At 49.6% G+C, this 12,868-nt stretch overlaps 1 protein-coding gene across 1 annotated transcript in view; it reads right to left on the reverse strand.

Annotated features, from left to right (window-relative positions):
• LOXL2 (lysyl oxidase like 2) overlaps positions 1 to 8,681 on the reverse strand; it is a 90,449-nt gene extending 81,768 nt beyond the window's left edge. The window contains exon 1 of the mRNA XM_055300553.1: positions 8,521 to 8,681. The gene's annotated coding sequence lies outside the window, so the exon portion shown is untranslated. The remainder of the gene's footprint in view (positions 1 to 8,520) is intronic.
• Between the last annotated feature and the right edge of the window lie 4,187 nt (positions 8,682 to 12,868).

Genomic DNA, 12,868 nt, shown 5'->3' on the forward strand with positions numbered 1-12,868 from the left:
TCAAAGATGCATTTGACATGGGTGCTGCCTGCAAGGAGTTCACACTATACGTACAGTAACAGTGCAGCAATAGGTACAGAAATGAAACGGGGATACCTGGGTGGCTCAGTGGTTGAACGTCTGCCTTCGGCTCAGGGTGTGATGCCAGGGTCCTGGGATCAAGTCCCACATTGGGCTCCCTGCATGGAGCCTGCTTCTCCCTCTGCCTATGTCTCTGCCTCTCTGTCTCTCTCATGAATAGATAAATAAAATATTTAAAAAAAAATGAAACAGGGAGGCAGTGATCACACCTGCAGATGAGGAACAGGGAAAGCCTTAGACAGTTGACACTGAGCAGATTTTGGAGGAAAATTTGAGTTTGACAAGGTTGGGGTGTGTGTGTGGGGGGGTCATTCAAAGCAGCAGGGAGGGCAGGTCTGAAATAATGCAGGCTGTTTGGGGAGCTGCATGTGGTTCCATTTGCAGGATGAAAAGGAGAAGCGCTGTGGGGGGTGGATGTGGTGAGAGGTGGAAGAGGTGAGGGTGGAGGAGCAAGCAGAGGGCTGGCCCAGAGGAAACTTGAAAGTCATGCTAAGAAATGCCCAAGTTTTCTTTTTGGGGATAAGGAGCCAATGAACAGTAAGCGGGAGGGTGATGGGAGCTGATTTGTGACCTAAGGCGGGAGTTGGCAAAAAGCAGGCCCTGGGCCAAATCTATAAATACAGTTTTTGGAAATAAAATGTTATTGGAACCCGGCCATAATGATTTCTTGTGATCTGTGGCTGCTTTCCCATTCAAACAGCAGAGTTGACCACCAGCAACACAGCGCCTAAGGACTACAAAGTCTAAAATAGCTGTTATCTGTCCCTAGAGAAAAAGTTTACCACCTCCTGCTCTAGAAGGGCCACTGTGGCTATTGCATAAAAGGATGGTTTCTCATGGGTTAAGACCAAGGGAGAGGAGGCCCATGAAGAGACCAGCAACTCTCCTGGCGCTGGGTAATGTTATGATGTTGGTGTAACAGATGGTATAGGGGATGGGATGGAGTGGGGAGAGATACACATGGCTTTGTGAGCTGCGAGGAAGGAAAAACATCTGGAGAGAATCAATTCAAGAAAATCAAGAGTGCCTGGTTTCCAGAAAAGGGTGTGAGACCCCCACAGGTTTTCACCAATGTGTAAATTTTAGGGTTGTTTTCTTCATCATTAAAATATACTCTAAACATCATTTTTAAAAAAGATTTTATTTATTTATTCATGAGAGACACTGAAAGAGAGAGGCAGAGACATAGGCAGTAGGAGGAGGAGTTCACACTATACGTACAGTAACAGTGCAGCCATAGGTACAGAAATGAAACGGGGACACCTGGGTGGCTCAGGGAGCACGATGCAGGACTCCATCCCAGGACCCTGGGATCACGCCCTGAGCCAAAGGCAGATGCCCAACCACTGCAACCACCCAGGTGTCCCTCTAAACATCATTTTTAGCAAGAATGCTCTCAGAGTACCTGAATTCAAGGCAGCTTAAAAATATTTTATTTGATTTTTTTTTAAGTAATCTCTATGCCCAACATGGGGCTTGAACTCATGACCCTGATATCAAGTAAAAGCTCTACTGATTGAGCCAGCCAGGACCCCCAGCTTAAAAGTACTTTAAAAAATTATTCTGGGACGCCTCGGTGGCTCAGCAGTTGAGCATCTGCCTTCAGCTCCGGGTGTGATCCTGGAGACCCGGGAGCCTACTTCTCCCTTTGCCTGTGTCTCTCTCCTCTCTCTCTCCTCTCTCTCTCTCTCTCTCTCTCTCTCTCTCTCTCTCTCTCTCTCTATCTCTATCTCTATCTCTCATGTATAGATAAATAAAATCTTTTATTTTATTTTATTTTTGTTTTGATAAATAAAACCTTTAAAAAAACTATTCTTACCCTTTGGTTATGGGCATGCTAGAGCAATTCTAGGTAACCCGATGGACAGTCTTCCTCTGTTTATGTGCTGCAACAAGCCCCAACTCCACAAATTCTTTGGCAGTGCTCTAAGGCTGCTGTTGGCACTAGTGGGTACCAAGGGGCTGGCCGCCAGCCATCAGAATATTATTCTTGACCGATGATTTCATTTTAAATACACATGTCAAATATCATGCCTTATTCATTTCTGTGTCTCCTACAGTGACTGGCAGAGTGTCTGGTACCTAGAAGGCCACTAATAAATCATTTCAGTTAAGAAGAGAGAGAGGAAGGAGGAAGGAAGAAAAGGAAGAAAGGAAGGCAGGACATGGTCATACAATTTTCCCTTAAAGCTTAAAACTCATGTTCCAGCAGAAGCTGATAAAAGGGGAGTTCTCCAGGTGGATGTGAGCCCCTCCCCCCCCCACTTCCAGGGAGAGCCTGGGTGGACTATACTTAGTGGTCATGTGTTAACACAGCTGCAACTGCAAGTCCCAAATATGTGGTACTATCTTCCCCTAAGGACAGACATTTATTGAAATCTCACAGCTCATCTTGTGGCCTTTCACATTATAAACTGTGTTTTTCAAACATCTCTTCCAAACTGCCTCATGGTAGAGAAAATGAGCATCCAATCCTCAGCCCCTGGAGTGTGGCTGAAGGAGCCACATGCAGGCATGGCATGTCACTGACATCTCCTGCTTTCCCTGTAAATCTCTACACTCTGGGTGACATTCTATTCTTGATCTAGGTGGGAGTTTTATTTTTTTTTAATTTTTAAAATTTTTTTATTTTTTTAGGTGGGAGTTTTAAAGGCATGTTCGTTTTGTAAAACTTCATGCAGAACAGGTATTTATATGCCCAGTTCACAGCAGCATTATTCCCCATAACCAAAAGGTGGAAGCAGCTCAAGTGTCCATTGATGGATGAATGGATAAAAGAAAATGTGGTCTATCCATATCCAACGGAATAGTCCCTTAAAAAGGAAGGAAACTCTGACACATGCTACAACATGGATGAATCTTGAGGATACATAGGTCAAGTGAAATAAGCCAGTCACCAAAAGACAGAGTACCATAGGATTCCACTTACATGAGGTACCTAGGGTCATCAAAAGGTAGCCACAGAAAGTAGAACGGTGGTCTCCAGGGCCTGGGAGGTGTTTAATAGGGACAGAGACCTTCAGTTTGGAAAGATGAGAAAGTTGAATGTACTTAATGCAAATATACTTAATGCCACTGAACCCAAAAGTGATGTCACTCAAAACCGATTAAAATGGTGAGTTTTTGGGGATTCCTGGGTGGCTCAGTGGTTTAGCGCCTGCCTTTGGCCCAGGGCATGACCCTGGAGTCCCGGGATCAAGTCCCACATTGGGCTCCCTGCATGGAGCCTGCTTCTCCCTCTGCCTCTCTCTCTCTCTCTCTCTCTGTTTCTCTCATGAATCAATAAATAAAATCTTAAAATAAATAAATAAATAAAATGGTAAGTTTTAAGTTATATATATTTTACCACAAAAAAAGCAAAACCAAAAGTTTATACATGTGTATGCTTAGGATTGAGGCCATTTTATCTATATATGTTATTCTTGGTGGGGAGGGAGTTGACTTTTAAAATGTACTCGATTTTATATTTGTATTTGATTTAGAAAGATACTTAGGAAAATATATTTGCATTTGATTTAGAAAGATATTTAGGAAAAGATCTTGCTAGATCTTTGGGCCATGCTGGAATTCTGGAAAGCTGTGCTATATTTACCCCACGACTGTAATGGTACAAGGCTCGTGGTGGGAGAGTTCATGGATCCAAGTTCGAGGACAGTGTAAAGAAACTCAGCAAAGTGAGCTGTTCACAAGTCATCGACGTAAGTTATGTTCCCATAAATTGTGCACTTCATAGGCAAGCAGCATTATTTTCCCAGAAAATACTTTAAGCTCTGTGTTGGGGACGCATCAAGGAAGACATATGGTAGTTTGCACAAAGAATCCATGGGGCCAGCTGTGTTGTGTCTGCTTATGTTAACAGAGATTCTGACAATGAAAAAACTAAAAAAATATGTCATCATTCGCACATGATATTACAATACAAAGTTAAAGATACTCTCAATAAAGGGATCAAAAGCCTTGGGCAAGAAGAAACGGACTGTGATCCTAATTACATCCTCATTATCTGCTGAGTTCATTCTCACTCTATACCCCTCCTTGCCACGTGAAACTTGCCTGGGTGTGCTGTTTTTGCCAAGAGAAGTACGAATTTTTTGTTTTTTTAACTCTGGACAGAAATCTCATCTGTCACCCTCATGCTTTATCACCCTTGAAAGGATGGTCCTGGTGCTTGAAGACTTCTCAGATACAGGCGGTTAGGGGAAGACCCGCCAGCACACCTGGCCAGGTGGTGTTCCCTGCCAAGCACACGCCATGCTGGACAGCAGAAGCACAGCTGGAATTACTCAACTAAGAAGGTGTGAAGACTCACTTCAAACCTGGACACGACTGCAGAACAAGCTCAACAGTGCATTGCTGCGGATGCATGTCCCACTGGTTCTGTGGGCCTGGAGGAGGGCAGGCTGCGGCCACTTCATCTGAGGCCTCAAGGCACACGCAGGGTCCGCAGTACAGGTGGGTCTGGGTGACACAGCCAGGCTGACTGGCCACGAAGACCCTTGCATGGAGGTAAATGAACAAAGGTAATTACAAGCCATCCTGAATCCAGGCAGCCCTGGGAGTGGGGGAACTATACCTCCTAATGCTCCCAAAGCTTAAAAGGAAGGAAGCAACTGGGGTATGTGGGTGGCTGAGTGGTTGAGCGTCTGTCTTCAGCTCAGGGTGTGATCCCGGGGTCCTGGGATCGAGTCTGGCATCAGGCTCCCTGCATGGAGCCTGCTTCTCCCTCTGCCTATGTCTCTGCCTCTGTGTGTGTGTGTCTTATGAATAAGTAAATAAAATCTTAAAAAAAATGTTAGGAATGAAGCAACTGCCACTGCTGACATGGAATCACCTAGAAATTCTACCCCCATGGAGACCGCCTATTAGCTAAGGGGGAAGAGAACTGGTGGCTGCCAGAAGACAGTGTGACCCTAGGTTAGCGCTGTGCCCTCTGGGTTCGTCCAGCTGAATGATGGGATTGGAAGCAACCCGTTTCTCTGTCCCTGGCTGCCTGTTTTAAGGAAGGTCTGTTCATTCAATGTATATTTCAGGGCAATGAATGTGAGAACAGAATGAACATGAGAACAGAGAATCTAGGAGTCAAGAAATAAGATTCCATTTTCCCACACAGCCTGCCAAGGAAAGAGAATTCCAATTCACGAGTCCTACTAATAAGATGTAAAAATGATTTATCACCCCACTTCAGAGCAAATAAACACAAGTGACGAAAATGCTAAAAGTACAAAATTCTGGTGTTCTGTATCCTCATCAGACAGAAGCAGAGAAAACAAAGTTGTCTGTGTGTGAAGGACTTCAGAGGGAAGCCTCTTCTCTGTCATCAGATTTAGGAATCTCTGACTAGAGATCCCAGCTGCCAGGCACACCTGAGTGGCTCAGTGGTTGAGGGTCCGCCTTCCACTCAGGTCGTGATCCTGGGGTCCTGGAATTGAGTCCCACATCGGGCTCCACACAGGGAGCCTGCTTCTCCCTCTGCCCATGGCTCTGCCTCTCTCTGTGTCTCTCATGAATAAATAAATAAAATCTTAAAAAAAAAACCCAGCTGCCAGAACAGTCAGGCGATGATCCAAGAAGGGCAATTGTTCTCAATGAGATTTCTTTCTGGGGCCTTGATCTTGTCCAGGAATTCCAGCTACAGTTGTCTCACTCACCCCACTCCCAGACCCAGGAGCCTGAGAATGGGGGGAAAAATTCTTCCTAGTTTAGAGAGGGCCACCCCGAGAGGGAAGCTGCTTTCATACAGTTTCACAATAAGCTGGGAAATAAATCCAGGCTTCCCGACTTCACAGCTGATCTACCTCAAGTGCCAAATGACCAATTACTAAATATTTACACAGGGATCCCTGATAGCAGGTGTATAGGAAGGGATAAGCTCAGGATGAAGCCAGAGCCAAGATGAATGCTTTAGAGCACAGCTGATACAGCGCGGAGAAACAGGACCACCGTGGCCCAGGGACGAGGGGGCCCACGTCAGGTCCTGGTTCTGCCCTCTACCTGCTGTGCCATCTGGACAGCTTATCTGTCTGCTGGTTTACCCAGCTGCAAAATGAATTCAGGACCTATCTTACTCTCTAACAGGGCATTGTAACAACCAAATGACACAGTGGGTAGAACAGTAGTTTGAAAGGAATAACATACTACATGAACATAGATTATAAAAGCCAACAGAACTCAGATCAGGTTCACAAAGGCATTTTGGGGAAAACTGGGAGATGTTTGAATACGGGCTGAGTATCAGATGATAGTAAAGAATCATTGTTCGTTTTCTTAGATGGAATAATGGCATAATGATTATTTAATACTTTTCAAGATCACACTGAAATATACAGGGATGGAATGATTATAAAATCTGAAATTTGCCTTAAAATACTTCAATGAGAAAAGAAAAAGGCAAAGGGACAGTTAGAAGCAAGTGGGGCAAAATACTGATTACTTGAAGCTGGGTGAGTAGATATGGGGGCCCTCTCTCTACTACTGTGCATTTTGAAATTTTTCAGAATATAAAATAAGTTTTAAATACACACTGCAGAATCCGGGGATGGGGGGCATCACAAAGTTTTACTGATGGTCATCCCCAGAGCATAGAAAATCTGTTTCCATCCCAAGAAAGACCCTTCCACACTGGTCATCCAGAGGTCAGAGAGCAAGGACTTGGCAAAAGGCCAGGAACCCAGCTGGAAAGGAGACAGGCGGAAGTCTCTTTGCAGAATGTTCCAGTCTGCCATGCATCAAAATGTCAGCCAACCTATAACGTCAAGTGCATACTTTGTCTTTGGACCCGAGTTTCATATTCACCTTAGACCAAGTCGACAAAGTAGCAGAGAGACAGACTGGTGCACACACATGTGCACACACACATACACCAGAGCCTGGATCTTCTTGGGCCCCAAGAGCCCCAGGGGCCCGCGGGAGCATGCACTTACTTTGCCACAGGTTTGCTGCTCTTTCCGTGGGCAGATACTAGGGACCAGGAAGGAGAACAGGACAAAAGGGAGGGGGTGATGACTGATTTAGCCAAGATGGGGTCCATGGAGTAAGTCATTCATCTGGGCACTGACCAGGGAAATGAACACTTGGCCTTCTCTTAAGCCCCATCTCGGAACTTTTAAGTACAGAAAACATCATAAATAACGAAATAATTTCAGCCAAGGGGACAAATGGGCTCTGGGGGTTCCCAGAGAGACAGGCTCAAGGTGGCATAAAGGGGGGTTTGAGGCCCCACATTCACCAATTCAGGGCCCTTGCTTGAGCTTCAGCGTTTTTCCTTCTCTTCAAAAAGAAACGATCGGACTGATTTTAAAGAACTCCACAGTTCAAAGATTTTAGGGGGAGAAATGTGGGCCATGTTTCTGGTTTTCATGCATGTCGTTCTTCTCACCTGGGCCTGAGGTCTCCTGGCATACCGACTAGTCCGCGGCCCCCTCCCCGCCCCCCAGCCGAGATCCGCCGCGTCCCCTCGTCCCGCCCGCGCTGGGGGGTTTTCTGGTGGTCTTCCTTGGTTTCTTCCAATCATTTCTATTCCGGCGCGGATGGACGGCCACACCTCCAGCAGGCCGCTACGTTAGAAGGCTCCCAAATTTGGAGTTGGGGGGAAGGGGTGCAGAGCGCAGCGGCCAAAGCGCCTGGGTAAAAACCGCAGGCACCAAAGACCGTGCCAGGGTGAGACCTGCACTACCCCCGGGCCGACCCGGCTTGCACGATCCGCGGGGTAGCTGGTGCTGGTTCTTTCCTCCTCCGGGGCCTCTCGGGAGAGGTTCCCTGGTCCCCGGACGAGCCAGGGCGACGTGGGAGGGAATACCTGGCGTGCGGATAGCGCCTGCCCTCGCGCACGTCTCACGGCGCCCGGGCGCCCAGCAGAGCCTTTCCAGCTCGCTGGGGAGAAAACCCAACTCCGAGGCCGTGGGCACTAGGGCACTAGGACACCCAGGCGCAGCCTCGGTGGCCCCCACCCACTCTGCCCCAGCCCCGTGCGCTCCGGATCCCCAAAGCCGCAGCAACGGGGACGCTCCAGGGCGCCCCCTGTCCCCTGCGCGCGCTCCACACCCTCCAGAAGCCACAACTCCGAGTATCCCCGGCCCCCACGGCGCACCCTCCTAGGCACCCGGCGCGCAACTGGCTCGGGCCGGCCGGGTCGCGGGCGCCCCCAGCCAGCACCGCACCGAGCGCCCCGCGCTCCCGCAACGCCTGCTCGGCTCGGGAGAGGTGGGGCTGGGCCGGGCCGCCCGCGTCGGGAAGGGCACCCCGTTAGGCTGCGGGTCCCAGCATCTCTCCGAGCAAGTAGCCTTCGCTCCGAGGGCGCCCCGCGCGGGGCCCGGGAACCCGGAGCGCGGCCGAGAGGCGGCTCCGCGGGGAGTGGAGCCTGGAGACCCCAGCGGGAGCTCCCGCTTCCCTGCCTCCCGCGGTGGGGACGGGGGGCGCAGGGGGCGCAGGGGGCGCTCTTACTTGGCAGCAGGGGCCCGCAGCGGTCAGGCTGGGGCCAGCTCTCCACGGGGGCCTCTCTCCGCGCCCGTCGCCGCTGAGCCCCTGGCCCGAGCCGCCGTCTCAGGCCGTTGGAGAAAGGAGGCTCCGAGTCCAGGACGCCACCGGCTGCAGTGGACGCTTTACGCTTTCCCGGTACTTTTAACTCCAGTCGGGAGGTAAACCCCTCCCCGGCCCCACCCCCTTCCCGGGAGGCGGCTCCCGCGGCAGGCCCGGCCTCCAGCCCCTTTTGTGGAAATTGGAGAGCGGGCGTGCGGGGGAGGTGGGGGGGGGCGCCCTTCCCAGGCTCCCCGCGCCCAGGTTTCCGGAGCGGGGGAAGCCTGGGACGGGGCCCTGCCTCTGGGAGATTCCTCTCGCCACCCCCCCACCCCGCCCTCACACCCCGGGAATTTAACCCTTCCATGCCCTTACCCACCCCATTAGGCGCCGTCCCTAACCCATCTCGGTCTCTCCGCCGCATAATAGGCGCTCAATAAAAACCGATCCGTGAAGATTCAGAAACTTTCATCCAGCCCGCCCGGGTTTCTCCAGGAGGAAAGCAGACTCTGAACATGAAAACAAATAGCCCCCTTTCTTCCAGCAGGTCACATCTATGGCCTTTGACAAGCGTCCCTCTCCCAGGATTGGTTGTCTCCTTTGTCATGAAGAGCTTCGGATTCAGTGACCTCGAAGGTCCTCCCCTTTGCGCCGGGGCCGGGATTAACCCAAGCCCTGCGCGCTGGGAACCGGCCGGGACACGGCTAAGGGGTGCGTATTGTGCAGAGGGACATTCCGTTGCTGGCTCTGAGGCTCACACTGGGGGCAAAGTGAAAGGCGTCTGACACGTTGGGGGAGCCCTCTGTGTGGATTCCCAGGGCCACTTAAGCAACAGCAAGTCTTGACCAGACAGGAGGCAGCCGGCTGTGAAACAAGGCACCAAGTCTGTGGGCCTCTGGGCAGGCGGGAGCCAGAAGGGGACTGTCAGTAGATGTCTGGTACATTAAGGGCTGCGATCCTCCTCCTGCACCCCTCCAACCCGACTCCCCTTCCCTAGCAAATCCACAGGCCAGCAGTGACAGGTGGTGAGTCCCAAACTCACCTCCAGCTCAGACCTCTCCTCACTGTGGATCTCTAAGTCCACTGGCCTCCAGGACATCCTCCCTTGGCCCTCTGGACTTTTCCCATGGCCGCAATAACTTAGCATGCTACCCTAAGCCTGGTCCCTAACTCACCGCCCACCCCCACCCCTGTGAGCTCTGCTAGGCAGAAGAGGGGGCTCCCCTGGTCCCTCTTCCTTAGCCTCCCCCAGAATTAATTCTCAGGTCTGGTAGGTGGTGGAGGGAGGGGGAAGAAAGGGGATGGGTGTGGTTATGGGAGGGTAGCAGGAGTCCCAGTTCCAGTTCCTGTGGTACTGGAATTGTTCGGTATCTTGACTGTGGTGGTGGCTACAAGAACCCACACAGGTGGTAAAATTGCAGAGAACTTGATAAGCACCCCCGGACAAGCAAAACTGGGAGAATCTGAGTAAATCAGTGGATTGTATCAATGTCAATATCCTGTCTGTGATATCACCCTATGGTTTTGCAAAACATCACTGTTGGGGGAAATGGGGTAAAATGTACCAGGCAGGGCAGCCCCGGTGGTGCAGTGGTTTGGCGCCGCCTGCAGCCTGGGGTGTGATCCTGGAGTGTCGGGATCGAGTCCCACATCGGGCTCCCTGCATGGAGCCTGCTTCTCCCTCTGTCTGTCTCTCTCTGTGTGTGTGTCTATGAATAAATAAATAAAATCTTAAAAAAAAACGTACCAGGCATCTCTCTGTATTATTTCTTACAACTGCAGGTGAATTTACAATTATCTCAATAAAAATTTTAACTGACAAAAAAAATCAAAAAACATCCACAGGAGCCCCAGGGCTCTCAGGATGCAGTCTGATCCCCTTGACAGTCATTGGGGCTCCCAGAGGCATTTCCAGCCTGCTCATCTCTTAGCCACATTCTTTCCTCTCTCCCATAGGCTCTACTTGCTGTTCAGCCTGCCTGCTGTTTCATACCCCAGGGCCTTTGCACGAGCCATTCCCTTGCCTTGTCTGCCTGGCAATGACTAGTTCTTTGAGATCTCACTCAGTCAGTACAATTAACACTCTATACAGTGCCTGCACATACCAGGTGCTCAATAAATGCCAGTAAAAGTGAGCTTTCTCCTCGCCTTTTTCTCCAATCCCTCCACTTCTGGTCCTGCTCTTTGTGCTCAAGCATTAGCCCACATGGTATAGGGATGCCTGGGTGGCTCAGCAGTTGAGCGTTTGTCTGCCTTTGGCTCAGGGTGTGATCCCAGGGTCCCGGAATTGAGTCCCACATCGGGCTTCCTGCATGGAGCCTGCTTTTCCCTCTGCCTGTGTCTCTGCCTCTCTGTGTGTGTGTCTCTCATGAATAAATAAATAAAATATTTTTTAAAAAATAAATAACCCATATGGTATAAAATGAAAGGAAGCTAACTTTGTAAACAATGTGTTGTCCAATTGTGAAAAAAGGCAAACTCCCTGTGGAACATTTAGAAAATATGAAAAAGTATACTGAAGAAACTTGTCACCCTCAAGTCCTATCACCCATAGAGAAATACCTAACATTGGAGAGTGTTTCCTTCAGGATATTTTAAAAATCAAATATAAAGGGACATCTGGATGGCTCAGTCAGTTAAGTGTCTGCCCTCGGCTCAGGTCATGATCTCAGGGTCCTGGGATGGAGCCCCATGTCAGGCTCCCTGCTCAGCAGGGAGTCTGCTTCTCTCTCTGCCTCCCTTCCCCTGCTCATGCTCTGTCTCTGTCTCTTTCTTAAATAAATAAATAAAATAAAATAAAAATGAAATCAAACATAGATACAATTTTTGTACCCAGCATTTTTCTTTTTTACTGTATTATTTTTTGTGCATTTTCAATGTACTTTTAATGGTTTTAGACTCTTCCAGTGTCTAAAACTACCATGTTTGATAGCATCATTTTTTATTGTTAGACATCAAGTTATTTTTAACTTTTTACTAGTTTAAATTATACCAAGACAGTTACCCTTGGGAAAGGAATATTTATTGAGCAGCTACTATGTGGTTCCTGCTAATTGTTATAGATAAGACAGTAGAGGCTCAGAGAGGCTGTGTTATTTCCCCAGACTCAGAACTGGTAAGTGGTCAAGCTGTATAACTAAAGTGTACTTAACCCTCCTGTAAGTACTCGGTGGCCTCACACTGGAGGCCTCTGCAAGTCTCCCTGTGACTCCCCGTGCCCCTACACCCAAGAGAAGATGAGTATTTGAAGCTTGCACAGAATAGTTCACTGATGCACTTCTGTGAACTGAACCAAAGGTCTAGGCGATCAGGAAGGCAGTAGGCCTCTGTTCTAGATGAAACAAAATGCTTTTTGTCCACATGTCATCTATACAGTCCACATGTGCCACCACTCACCCTGCCCCCCATCTCCCAGGTCCCGTGTGCCACAGAGCCAGAGCCTTGCAATGGATTCAGAGCATGCATCTGCAGTCAGAACACCTGCGTTCACATGCTCACTCCACCACTTCCTGCCTGAACAGTGATTCTCTTTGCCTGACTTGCCTACCCCCTCCTCTCTAAGAAGCACTTCGCTCAAAAGGCTTCTAGAAGAGGGAAAGGGGCCCAATGCTCCTGGCATCATAGAATAGTCCCTGCCATGTGGGATTGCACATAAATTGCAGTTTGGCATCTGCTCCTGCAGGGCTGCAGGGAGCGGGGCATGGTGCCTGTGCGGACTCTGCATGAGCCAGAGCTGCAGACCCCTGGCAGCGGCAGAGAGAAGAGGGAAGGAAGATAGCACCCACCTGCCACCTGCAGGGGCCATGGGGATTGCGTCCCTAGGACACACTCCTGGGACATGATGACTGGCTGAGTCCATGCATGGATGTGGACCATTCTCTCTCCTTATTTCCTAGCCCTTGAGCTCGGTGACCAAATCACCTTGCTAAGTCTGAGTAAGTCCCAGAAAGTACAACCGGGGTCGCAGTGGAGACCCAGCTAATATCCTCAGCAATCTTTGCTCTCATAGGACTGACACACCAGTGTGGGGAGACAGACAAGACACAAACCAACAAATAGGAACAAGGGAATGGTGAAATGGGAGAGAAGCTGTTGGCAAGTGCTATGGAATAAAGTGAAGCGGAGCGAGGAGAACAGAAGTGAGGGAAGTATGGGGTGCTCTTTCATCCAGGGGGCCCCCCTGGGAAGACCCCATCTGATGAGGTGGCATTTTAAGGTGGGGCCGTGTATCCCTGTCTACTTGAATTATGTGTGGTTATGTATTCTATTTCTCTCT

This window comes from Nyctereutes procyonoides, unplaced genomic scaffold (assembly GCF_905146905.1).
Source record: "Nyctereutes procyonoides isolate TBG_1078 unplaced genomic scaffold, NYPRO_anot_genome, whole genome shotgun sequence".
Lineage (NCBI taxonomy): Eukaryota > Metazoa > Chordata > Mammalia > Carnivora > Canidae > Nyctereutes > Nyctereutes procyonoides.